The sequence below is a fragment of the Camelus bactrianus genome, chromosome 24 (genome assembly GCF_048773025.1).
Source record: "Camelus bactrianus isolate YW-2024 breed Bactrian camel chromosome 24, ASM4877302v1, whole genome shotgun sequence".
Classification (NCBI taxonomy): domain Eukaryota; kingdom Metazoa; phylum Chordata; class Mammalia; order Artiodactyla; family Camelidae; genus Camelus; species Camelus bactrianus.
In genome coordinates, this window is record NC_133562.1 from 2,045,343 (window position 1) to 2,055,392 (window position 10,050).

The window sequence follows — 10,050 nt, forward strand, 5'->3', positions numbered from 1 at the left end:
GTTCACAGCATCTCGAGGTAACATTTAATTATCTTCAAGAACTCTACTAGGCCTCTAAAGGAAACAGGCTGCTTGCTCACGAGGGAGGCTCTGAGGTCGAGAATCCCCCAAACTTGAAACCGCATAACAACTTCAGGTAAGGCTGAGGTGGACTATTTTGTAAAACCTGTTTCACTATCACGACAATAAATCAACAAACAAACAAAAAAAAACACCAAGCTGACCTCAATTAGAGCATGTCGGCACCAGCGTACTCGAAAAGGAGTTGTGGAAGGAATTCTCCCCGCGGCTCCGCGGAGCCTCCCAGACCACCGGGCGCGCACGGGGAGCAGGCAACATCACGGGCGCGGCGACGTGAAGCACGGGGCGCCCGCGAGCTGCCCCGAGGCCCGGAGCCCCGCGCTGGGGGCCGGCGCCCGACCTCCTCCCGCCCCCGGGGGCCCGACCGCACGCGGGGAGGCCCGGCCGCCGGGACCCGCGGCACAGGGGCGGCCACGCCCCCACCCGCGTTTGCCCCGCGCCCCCAGCGCCGGCCCGCACGCCGCCCGACCTGACAGACGCCGGGAAGCCGGCGCCGCTGCGACCCCCGCCCGCCCCGGCCCGCCACTGACCTGCGCCCGCCACGCCGCAGCCGCCGCCACCTCCGCTCACGCCGCCGCCGCCGCAGCTGCCTCCTGCGCTGCACCCCTGGCCGGCCTCGGGCGCCCCATTCCCACCCCGCCCCAACCTCCGCCTGTTTACAATGATTGGGACGGAACTGGATCAGCCGGCCCAGCGCGCAAGCGCACCCTCTCCTCTCGCCGCGGCCGGCTTCTCGGATCCGCCTCTCGGCGCTGACCCCGCGCGGAGCACGCTGGAAGAAGTAGTCCTGGTAACCCAGCGCCCGGTCCGCAAGCGGCGCTTCGTCGGGAACCGCACTACAACACCCAGGAAGCACCGCGCCTGCCCTGCCCGGGAACTCGCCCGGAAGGTCGGAGAGCGCGCGAGAGGACGCGCCGCGCTGGGGCTCCGCCGGCGCCTGCGCAGTGCCGGGTGGTGGGCGACGGGGTGGGACGCGGACTTATCCCGGGCGAGGTCGCGGAGAAGGTTGTGGCGGCGCAGGTCGCCGTCTTGGGGGCGAGCGCTCTCCTTTCCACGCTCTGCGCAGCCTGTTCTCTGGCTGTCGAGGCACAGACCTTCTGCGCCGGCGGGTTCAGTCCTAACCAGTTAAACCGGCCCGGAGGCCGGCCCGGCCTGCCGCTGGGTGGGGCATCTCCCGGCCGGCCTGGGTGGGGAAATTTGGGCCTGGGGTGGAGACTGACTCGGGGTTTGGACACGGGAAGCGCCGTGGGCCTCGGAGGAGAAGCTTGTGTAGAACTCCGTGTTGGGGCCAGCCTCAGAATTCCTGAAACGGGCGTTGACAAGGGCCACCCTGGATTCTTGGGGCTCAGCGGGGCCGCCGGCCTCCACCGCCCTCTGGCTCAGCGTCCCCAGAGGAGCTCCTGACTCAGAGCTGCCCAGCCTCGCGTTAGCGAGATCTAGAGGAAGACTGGAAATAGCCTCATTTGCTCCAGAAATCCTTCCCAAAGGCTCAAAGAATAGTTCTGATGCGTGGCTGAAAGTCACGGGTTTTTTTAGGTGCTCTTTCATAAAGTTTGGCAGTTTACATCAGGAGAATGATAAAATTGGGGGTAGACGGTCCTTCCCAATCACTTCCATTCCTTCGTCCAATACTCTCAGTTCTAATAATTTTAAAAGTAGATGAAAATGGCGGCATTCTTAGAACTAATTACCAAAACTAACCCAAGAAAAAAGGAGAAAATCTGAATAGCTATATATCGGGGTAAAAAACTTTTTAGAATCACAGAGGGAAGGGGGAGGGGCAAGATGAGATGGAGGATTAAGAGGTACAAACTATCAGGTATAACATAAGCTACAAGGATGTATGTACAACATGGGGTATATAGCCAATATTTTGTAATTACCATAAATGGAGTATAACCTTTAAAAATTATTAGTATATTGTATACCTGTAACATAATATTGTACATAAACTATACTTCAATTTAAAAAAAAATAGTGTAAAATAAATGCATAAATAAATAAAAAAAAAACAAACTTGAATCACTATGCATGCACCCCAATGTTCATAGCAGCACTATTTCCAATAGCCAGGACATGGAAAAAACCTAAATGTCCATTGACAGATGATTGGATAAAGAAGTAGTTGTGGTATACATACAACTTGTATACATACAATATATGTACACACACACACACACACAATGGAATACTACTCAGCCATAAAAAATAATAAATGAATGTCATTTGCTGCAACATGGATAGATCTAGAGATCATTCTAAGTGAGGCCAGAAAGAAAAATACCACATATCACTTATATGTGGAATCTTAAAAAAAAGACACGAACGAATTTATTTACAAAACAGAAACAGACTCACAGACATAGAAAACAAACTTATGGTCACCAGGGGGAAAGGGGATGGGAAAGGATAAATTGGGAATTTGAAATTTGTACCTCTTGAGGAGTGAAGGAAATGTTAGCTATCTTGATTGTGTGGTGGTTTCATGGGTGTCTACGTCTATCAAAATTCATCAAATTGTATATCTGACATACATATAGTTTACTACACAGGAATCATACCATCATAAAGGTGCTTAAAAATAAAATTATATGGTATAATTTCTGATCTTATTACATGACAAAGTCAGTAGAATATTTAATCTTTTTAAGTTTGTACTGTGAAATGTTGGTATTTTCTTTCTTGGAAATAAAATTGGAATTTAAAAAAACTGTAGAATAAAGGCGCATAGCTAAAAGAACCATATTCTGATAACTCAGAAAGGACAGGTACATAGAGGGCAAAGCACAGACTCACTGATAGAATTCTGTATCCAGATGATTCTTACTATCTCCATTAGAATCACCATCTCCATCTTCAAAATACTTCAACCATCTCAGGCCAGACCCTAGACGTACTTAACATTTAGAAACTATTTTCAACAACCCCACTAAAAATTTTCTTACCAGGTTTTGTTCATGTTCGGAAGATGTTTTGCTTTGACAGTTGGCTAAATGTAGGCCAAGTATGACTACTGTAATTTTCATTTAAACTGTAAGTTTCATTTACACCACTGCTTTGCTCTGCCTTGAGTCTGCCCTTTAAGTATCCAGAAGACCCCCACTGCCAGGCCCTGACTGCTAGGCCTGAGGCCTGTGTGCTCAGAGCCCCCATTTCTCAGGAGAAATCTCTGAATTTGAGAAATGACTGAATCATGCCCCCCCATCTATTGTGAATCCATTATAATCCATCATTATCAGAAAAAAACAAGCATTAAATGAATAATAGCTTTCTTCTTTCCCCTACTTTCAGTGGATGTTTGTTTCTCTATTTTTCTAGAGATCAAAGAGAGAAAAGGAACAGGTGCATCTCTGACACGGAGACACAGATGTTGGGTGATCCATGCGTGGGTGCCAGGCCCTCCTTCCAGCGGCCCACGCCTCTGGGCAGTGACACGGGAGGCAGGGGCTCTCCTGTTTGAATTTCATCTCCAGAATTGCTGAACACCTGCCCTCTTGAATTCACTCAAGATTCCTAGCAGAAAGAGAACGTGTTCTTTCAAGGGGTCAGATTTGTTTCTGGGGCCCAGAGCAGGAGCCTGCCTGGCAGCGGCCCCAGCTCAGGAGTCACTGAAGAGTCTGTGCTCGGGGCCCTCCTGCAACGAGCTCTTTGTTCCAGGGGTCATACTTGTGTCAGAAGGTCCTCGGAGGAAATCTGGTATTAGATTCAGAACAACTCACAAAAGGGAAAGCTGTAAACACTCTGAGAGACAAGGTTTGCTTTAACAAATCAACATTCCCTTAGAATGGTTACACTCTGGTGCTTCCTCCTCCCTCCCAGGGCCCTGGTCCTGCCAAGTGCATGGAGTGCTTTTATAAAACTGGCAGGAGCAAGGAAATTCCAACTCAAGAATGTAGTACAGGCCTTGCTATCAGGGTGGGAGGAACTGGGGACGGACGAAAGCCGTGAAGCCTGCAGTTCCACGGACAACGATGCCAGCGACAAAACTGAGTCTGTAGTTTACTTGATCAGATACAGTCTTCTTAAAGATCGCTCACACGGGACTTTCTTGCTGGTGTTTTTATTGGTTCTGATTAGTTTAAGGAAGTTGAAAAGTGGCTGTTTAAATGAGTTCTGTGGCCTGACTTTATGCTATTAAACTCCTTTAGAAGGACAAAGAAGTAAATCTCAGGGTAGGTAGAAGCGCAAACCACAGGACTATCTGTCCCAAAATCTAACTGCTCAAATCTTAGCTCCTGTTTGGACCTATTAGAATGTGAGAACTGAATATACCCCACTGTCCATCAACAGACATGTGACTAGATCAACATTTTGTGGATTTTCAGTTACGATCAGACTCTTGGTAACACAGAATTCTGCCCCTGTCGCGTGTTACATGTTTTAGAGACTGGGTGGCTAGTCACCCAGAGGGATCCAGGGTTTGGGGGAAGATGCTACCAAATTGAGTTTTTTAAGGAAAAGTGTCTCTAAATACTTTCTTTACTTGTTCTTTAAAAAGCCCGTATCTTTTTAAAATTGAAGAATTTTAGTCATTTATTTCTTGAAAAGGGAATGCATGTGGGTGGCTCACAATTCAAGGCAGGAGAGGGTCCCACCCTGGAGACAGCCGAGGTTCTCAGTTCCTTGTGAATCCCGTCCAGAGATCTCACGTGTATAAAACAAGGTGAACATAAATTTTTACTATTTTAAACAACTTGTTGAATACCATACGTAGCTCTAGGGTTTTGGGGTTGGCAGCCTCCTGGAGCAGCTCCAGAAGCAAACAAAAAGCTTCCCAGAAAATCTCTGTCTGCAACCGAGGTGTCCTGGGAATGGCCACAAGCTCGCCCTCCAAAAGGGTAAAACGCATGTGGAAATGGGCCACCGCGAGCGAACCAGACATGAAACGTCTAAACGCATGGGAATGCTCTAGCTACTACGGCCACTTGTGTCACTACCGCCTGCTCGCGGTCCTCTTCCTGGACCATCCAGCACGCGCGCGCACACGCACACGCTGAGAGGCCCCCCAGAGCAAACCCCCTGAGACACTGCCACCTGCTGTCAGTGAGGGTTAGCTATCTGTGCATGCTTTATTCCCCAAACACCGACAGGCCTGAGTTGTAAAAGTTTAATTACCAATGCCCCAATTTATACCCTAAACTTTATTAGCAGTATCTGGAAGAAGATCTCAGTGACAATCCAGGGGGAAAAGCCACTTAAACAAGAGGCGAATTCAAAGTCATTAGGAAACACACAGAACGTGGTCCTGGACTATGTCCGAAGGCAGGGGATAAAACAACAAGGCTAACCCGAGGGAAGGAACATTCAACCCAGGTGCCTGCACGGCACTGAGGGCTTAGAAGTAAGCAAACTGTTTGCCTGGGTTCCCGGAGCTGAAGTACTGGATCTGACAAAACTCCTGAAGTTTTTGGCCGCTCATACTTAGTATCTGCTGTCTATCTGGATACAGGAAATTAGACATCGTGACAAAGTGTTGCTGTGTTCCCCCTTTGTGAGTCATGAATAAGCCTGAAATAATAGTCAGGACGTGCAGCGGCGGAGGAGCAAGTCGCTGCTGATGAGCATTCATAATCCCCTTTATTACAACTCAAGGCACGTTTTTTAAACCTCAGAAAATACATCCCATAGCTGGGAGTCAAGTGGGCTTTCAGGGAGGGTCTTTCATACTTCAGCGCGCGGAGTACTTCTTGACTGGCTTATCAGATTACACTAGCAAGAATTTTTAGCCTGTCAGGCAAGGAACGAAATTGCTAGACACAGAATGAAAAACTCCAGGTATCTGCATGTTCTAACATGCAGATTTCCAGTTTGAGAGTTGGCCTTGTATAGAAGTGACGTTGGCAGGGGAACAACTGAAGGAAGCTGGAACTCGTCCTCAAGCCGGCCCAGGGCAGACCTTTGGTTTGGACTGGCGCTTCACCCAAGGTCCCCTTTGTGGGTTCCTCTCTATTTCTCTGGAGACCCTCCACTCCCCCGCTGTGCCCATGTGATTTGGGAGGACTCCCCTGGACCAGTGTGAGCCTGACCTGGGACTTTTCTGGGGCACCTGGAGCCAAGAGCAGCAGGAGGAGTGAGTCTGCTGAGGGGGAACCAGGGGTCCCCAGGCCTGACGCCCTATCCCCGACCTTTTCAGGTATGTGAGTCCCCAAGCCCGCCCTTTTTCTTCCTTTGCTTGAGCTAGTTTAAATTGAGTTCCACTTGCAACTTAATCTGATGAAGGGAGTCCTTTAGGCTGAACCGAAAGGACACTAGACAGTTACTTGAATCCACATGAAGAAATAAAGGACATTAGTAAAGGGAACCAAAGAGGTAAATATAAAAAACAGCATAAATGTATTTTTTCATTTATAACTCATTTTCCTAATGTCCTGATTTAAAAGACAACTGCATAAAGGAATAATTATAAATCTGTGTTGATAGGCATGCCAAGTATAAAGATGTAGTTTGCACGACAACATCACAAAGCAGGGTTGTGATGTTGTGATTTATAGTAAGAAATACATATTTGGTCTTAAAATCCTCGGAATTTCCAGAGTGATAAGAGTGATAAAGGTGTCTTCATAACAAGCCTCTTTCCTCTTCAGCAAATAGTGCTGGGAAAGCCGGACAGCTGCATGTAAATCAGTGAAGACAGAACACTCCCTCACACCATACACAAAAATAAACTCAAAATGGCTTAAAGACTTAAGCATAAGACACTATAAACCTCTTAGACAAAAACAGAGGCAAAACATTCTCTGACATAATTCTCTGCCATGTTCTCCTAGGGCAGTCTACCCAGGCAACAGAAATAAAAGCAAAAATAAACAAATGGGACCTAATTAAGCTTAACAGCTTTTGCACAGCAAAGGAAACCATTAGCAAAACAAAAAGATAACCTATGGAATGGGAGACAATATTTGCAAAAGATGAGACTGACAAGGGCTTAATTTCAAGAATATACAAACAGCTCATACAACTTAATAAGAAAAAAACAAAAAACCCAATCCAAAAATGGCCAGAAGACCTAAACAAGCAATTCTCCAATGAAGACATACTGATGGCCAATAGTCATATGAAAAAATGCTCTGTATCACTAATTATCAGAGAAATTCAAATCAAAACTACAATGAGGTATCACCTCACACCAGCCAGAATGGCCGTCATTAAAAAGTCTATCAACGACAAATGCTGGAGAGGGTGTGGAGAAAAGGGAACCCTCCTAAACTGCTGATGGGAATGTAGTTTGGTGCAGCCATTATGGAAAACAGTATGGAGATGCCTCAAAAAACTAAGATAAACTTACCATATGATCCAGCAATCTCACTCCTGGGCATATATCCAGAGGGAACCTCAATTCAAAAAGATACATGCACCCCAACGTTCACAGCAGCACTATTTACATTAGCCAAGATACGGAAACAACCTAAACGTCCATGGACAGATGACTGGATAAAGAACTTGTGGTGTATTTATACAATGGAATACTACTCAGCCATAAAAAATAAAATAATGCCATCTGCAGCAACATGGATGGACCTGGAGATTGTCATTCTAAGTGAAATAAGCCAGAAAGAGAAAGAAAAATACCGTATGATATTACTTATATGTGGAATCTAAAGAAAAAGAAAAACAAACTTACTTGCAAAACAGAAACAGACTCTCAGACATAGAGAACAAACTTGTGGTTACCAGGGGGGAGGTGGGTAGGAGAGGATAAATTGGAAGTTAGAGATTTGCAGGTACTAACTGATAAATATAAAACGGATAAACAAGTTCATATTGTAGAGCACAGGGAACTATATTTGATGTCTTGCAGTAACTTATGGTGAAAAAGAATATGAAAACAAACAAAAAGGCCCCTTTCAACCAGTTTATGATAATAGGATGACTTTTGGAGGGCACCTAAGGATGGGGCCTATTTGCCAGGGGAACCAACATTGTGATTAGATTTTCAACCTTGTGCTGAAACTTTCAGCCCCACCCCACAACCTCTAGAGAGAGGAGAGGGGCTAGAGATTGGATTCCATTATCAGTGGTCAGTGATTTAAGCAACCATGCTTATGTGGTAAAGACTCCATTAAACCCCCAAAGGACAGGGTTCAGAGGGCTTCCAAGTTGAGAACAAGAAGGCACCTGGGTGCCAGGAGCCTGGTGCTCCCCAAACTCTACTGGGGAGAAGCCCTTGCGCTCCAGACCTCTGGCCCTTGCCCTGTGATCTCTACCTGGCAGTTGACTTGTACCCCTAAGCATCCTTTGTAATAGACGGACATTTTGCCGGTTGGGGGGGGCTATTAAAAATGACACAGAATAAGGGGACGGGGGCCCGCCAGGGGCTGCTGCTGCAGAAGGGGTGGTGGGGGTGGTATTTGAGCTGAGACCTGAGAGAGAACAGGAATCCAAACGGGCACAAAGAACAGAAGCAGCAGAGGCAACAAGTCCTGTCACCCCGGGGCGCGGGGAGGCCTGGAGTGAGGGTCGGCCGGCATCCAGAGTGGAGAGGAGAGGGGCTGTGAGTAGCGAGGCTGCCAGTGAGAGGCTGGGAGCAAAGATGCCATAAACCCAGGTGTCTTGTCTCCTTACTTTCTTTAAGTCAAGTCAAGCCTGACTCTGAGCCCCATCTCATCCATCGTCTGTCCAAGAGTTTCTGTCACCGTCCTGGGCCTCACTGAGCCGTAGAGATGGTGGGGGGGCCCTGGGTGAGGGCTGCGCTGTTAACGCTCATGAGTGGAAACCACTAGAAGGAAGGAACTGCAGGCCCAGAGGCCTTCTCTTCTTTCCCCTGCCCCCAGCTGAACCCCCAGGGGCAGGTGAGGAAGTCCAGAAAACCAAAGCAGGCTGTCTGCCTGGCTCCTGCTTCTTCTGAGGGACTCAACCCTCAGAGACAAAGGAGCACAAAGGCCTTGCTACTTGCCCGGGACTGGGCCGGAGGTCGGGCAGCAATTTTAGGAGGCTTACTCTGGCTTCAGCGTGAAGCAGGAGTGAGGAGAGCAGGAAACAGAATCCCTTTGCCGTAGAGATACCGCAGTGGCTCCCGTGTCTAACTTCAGTGGCCGCCCTCCATCAAGTGCACTTTCCAGGCTTTGTTCTGGGAGTCGCGGACCGCGGAGGAGGGCAGAGATCGCCTTCCTCTCTGCTCTGCACTGAGAATTTTCATCTCAGAAGTCAGACCTTGGACTTGTTGCTGACTCCATCCTTCCAGCACAGGCTTCGAAAGAAAAGGACGTAAAGTGAATTTATTTTTCACTGGCTAGGAAACACCTCAAAGGACTAACACCCACGGGCTTCGTGAACCTAAGATGCACGGCGTGTGGAGGGGGTGGCACACCAGCACCAGCCTGCCCGCCGTCCGGTCCCTGCTGATTCCTCGAGCTGAGAGGTATTCCCTCCCAGCCCCGGACGACTGCCTCTCAGCTCCACACCACTGCCTGCCATCAGACGCCGTCAGCCACAGAACAGCTCGCCTAACCAAATGTACTCTCTTTCTTGAAACCAATTCAGCACCTCAGGTCCACCATCCCCGAAGTCCCTCCGGCTGCGACCTGTCCTCTTGACTCCTCCCCACCCCCCTCTCCACTAAGCAGTCAAAACACAGATTCTGTGAAATAACACTGATTTCACGAAGAGCGTACAGCCTACGGGTCTCAATTCCAACAGCAGCCTGTGAGCTTGCTGCGGGAGAGCTGGCAGCCATCTTCCTACCTTCATCTGTCGGTAACTCCTTCCAACCATCAGGAGGTTCCTGGGAGGCTGGTTGGGCACCACAGGGCAAGGAGAATGTAAGTATTTCATCCCAAAGCCTCCCCATATTGGAATAAAGCACACGAGAAGGCAGACTGTTAAAGACTCCGTGTTTCAACAGAGTGTGCAGGGACTTCCAGAGAGAAGGGGACACACTTGGCTGACACCTTCAACTATAACTTCACCAGACAGAAATGGCAAACTTACTTCGTTTTCCTATGCTTGAAATTAACAAAAAACATGACGCTC

The 10,050-nt window shown here is 48.3% G+C and overlaps 1 protein-coding gene across 5 annotated transcripts in view; it reads right to left on the bottom strand.

The window, feature by feature from the left end:
- RALBP1 (ralA binding protein 1) overlaps positions 1-1,178 on the bottom strand; it is a 38,445-nt gene extending 37,267 nt beyond the window's left edge. For 3 of the 5 annotated variants that reach the window (XM_074352434.1, XM_074352432.1, XM_074352437.1), the window contains exon 1: positions 612-1,174. The gene's annotated coding sequence lies outside the window, so the exon portion shown is untranslated. Of the gene's footprint in view, positions 1-611 lie in introns of all 5 variants that reach the window. The other 2 variants (XM_074352436.1, XM_074352431.1) reach the window with 2 other exon arrangements.
- Positions 1,179-10,050: the final 8,872 nt, after the last annotated feature.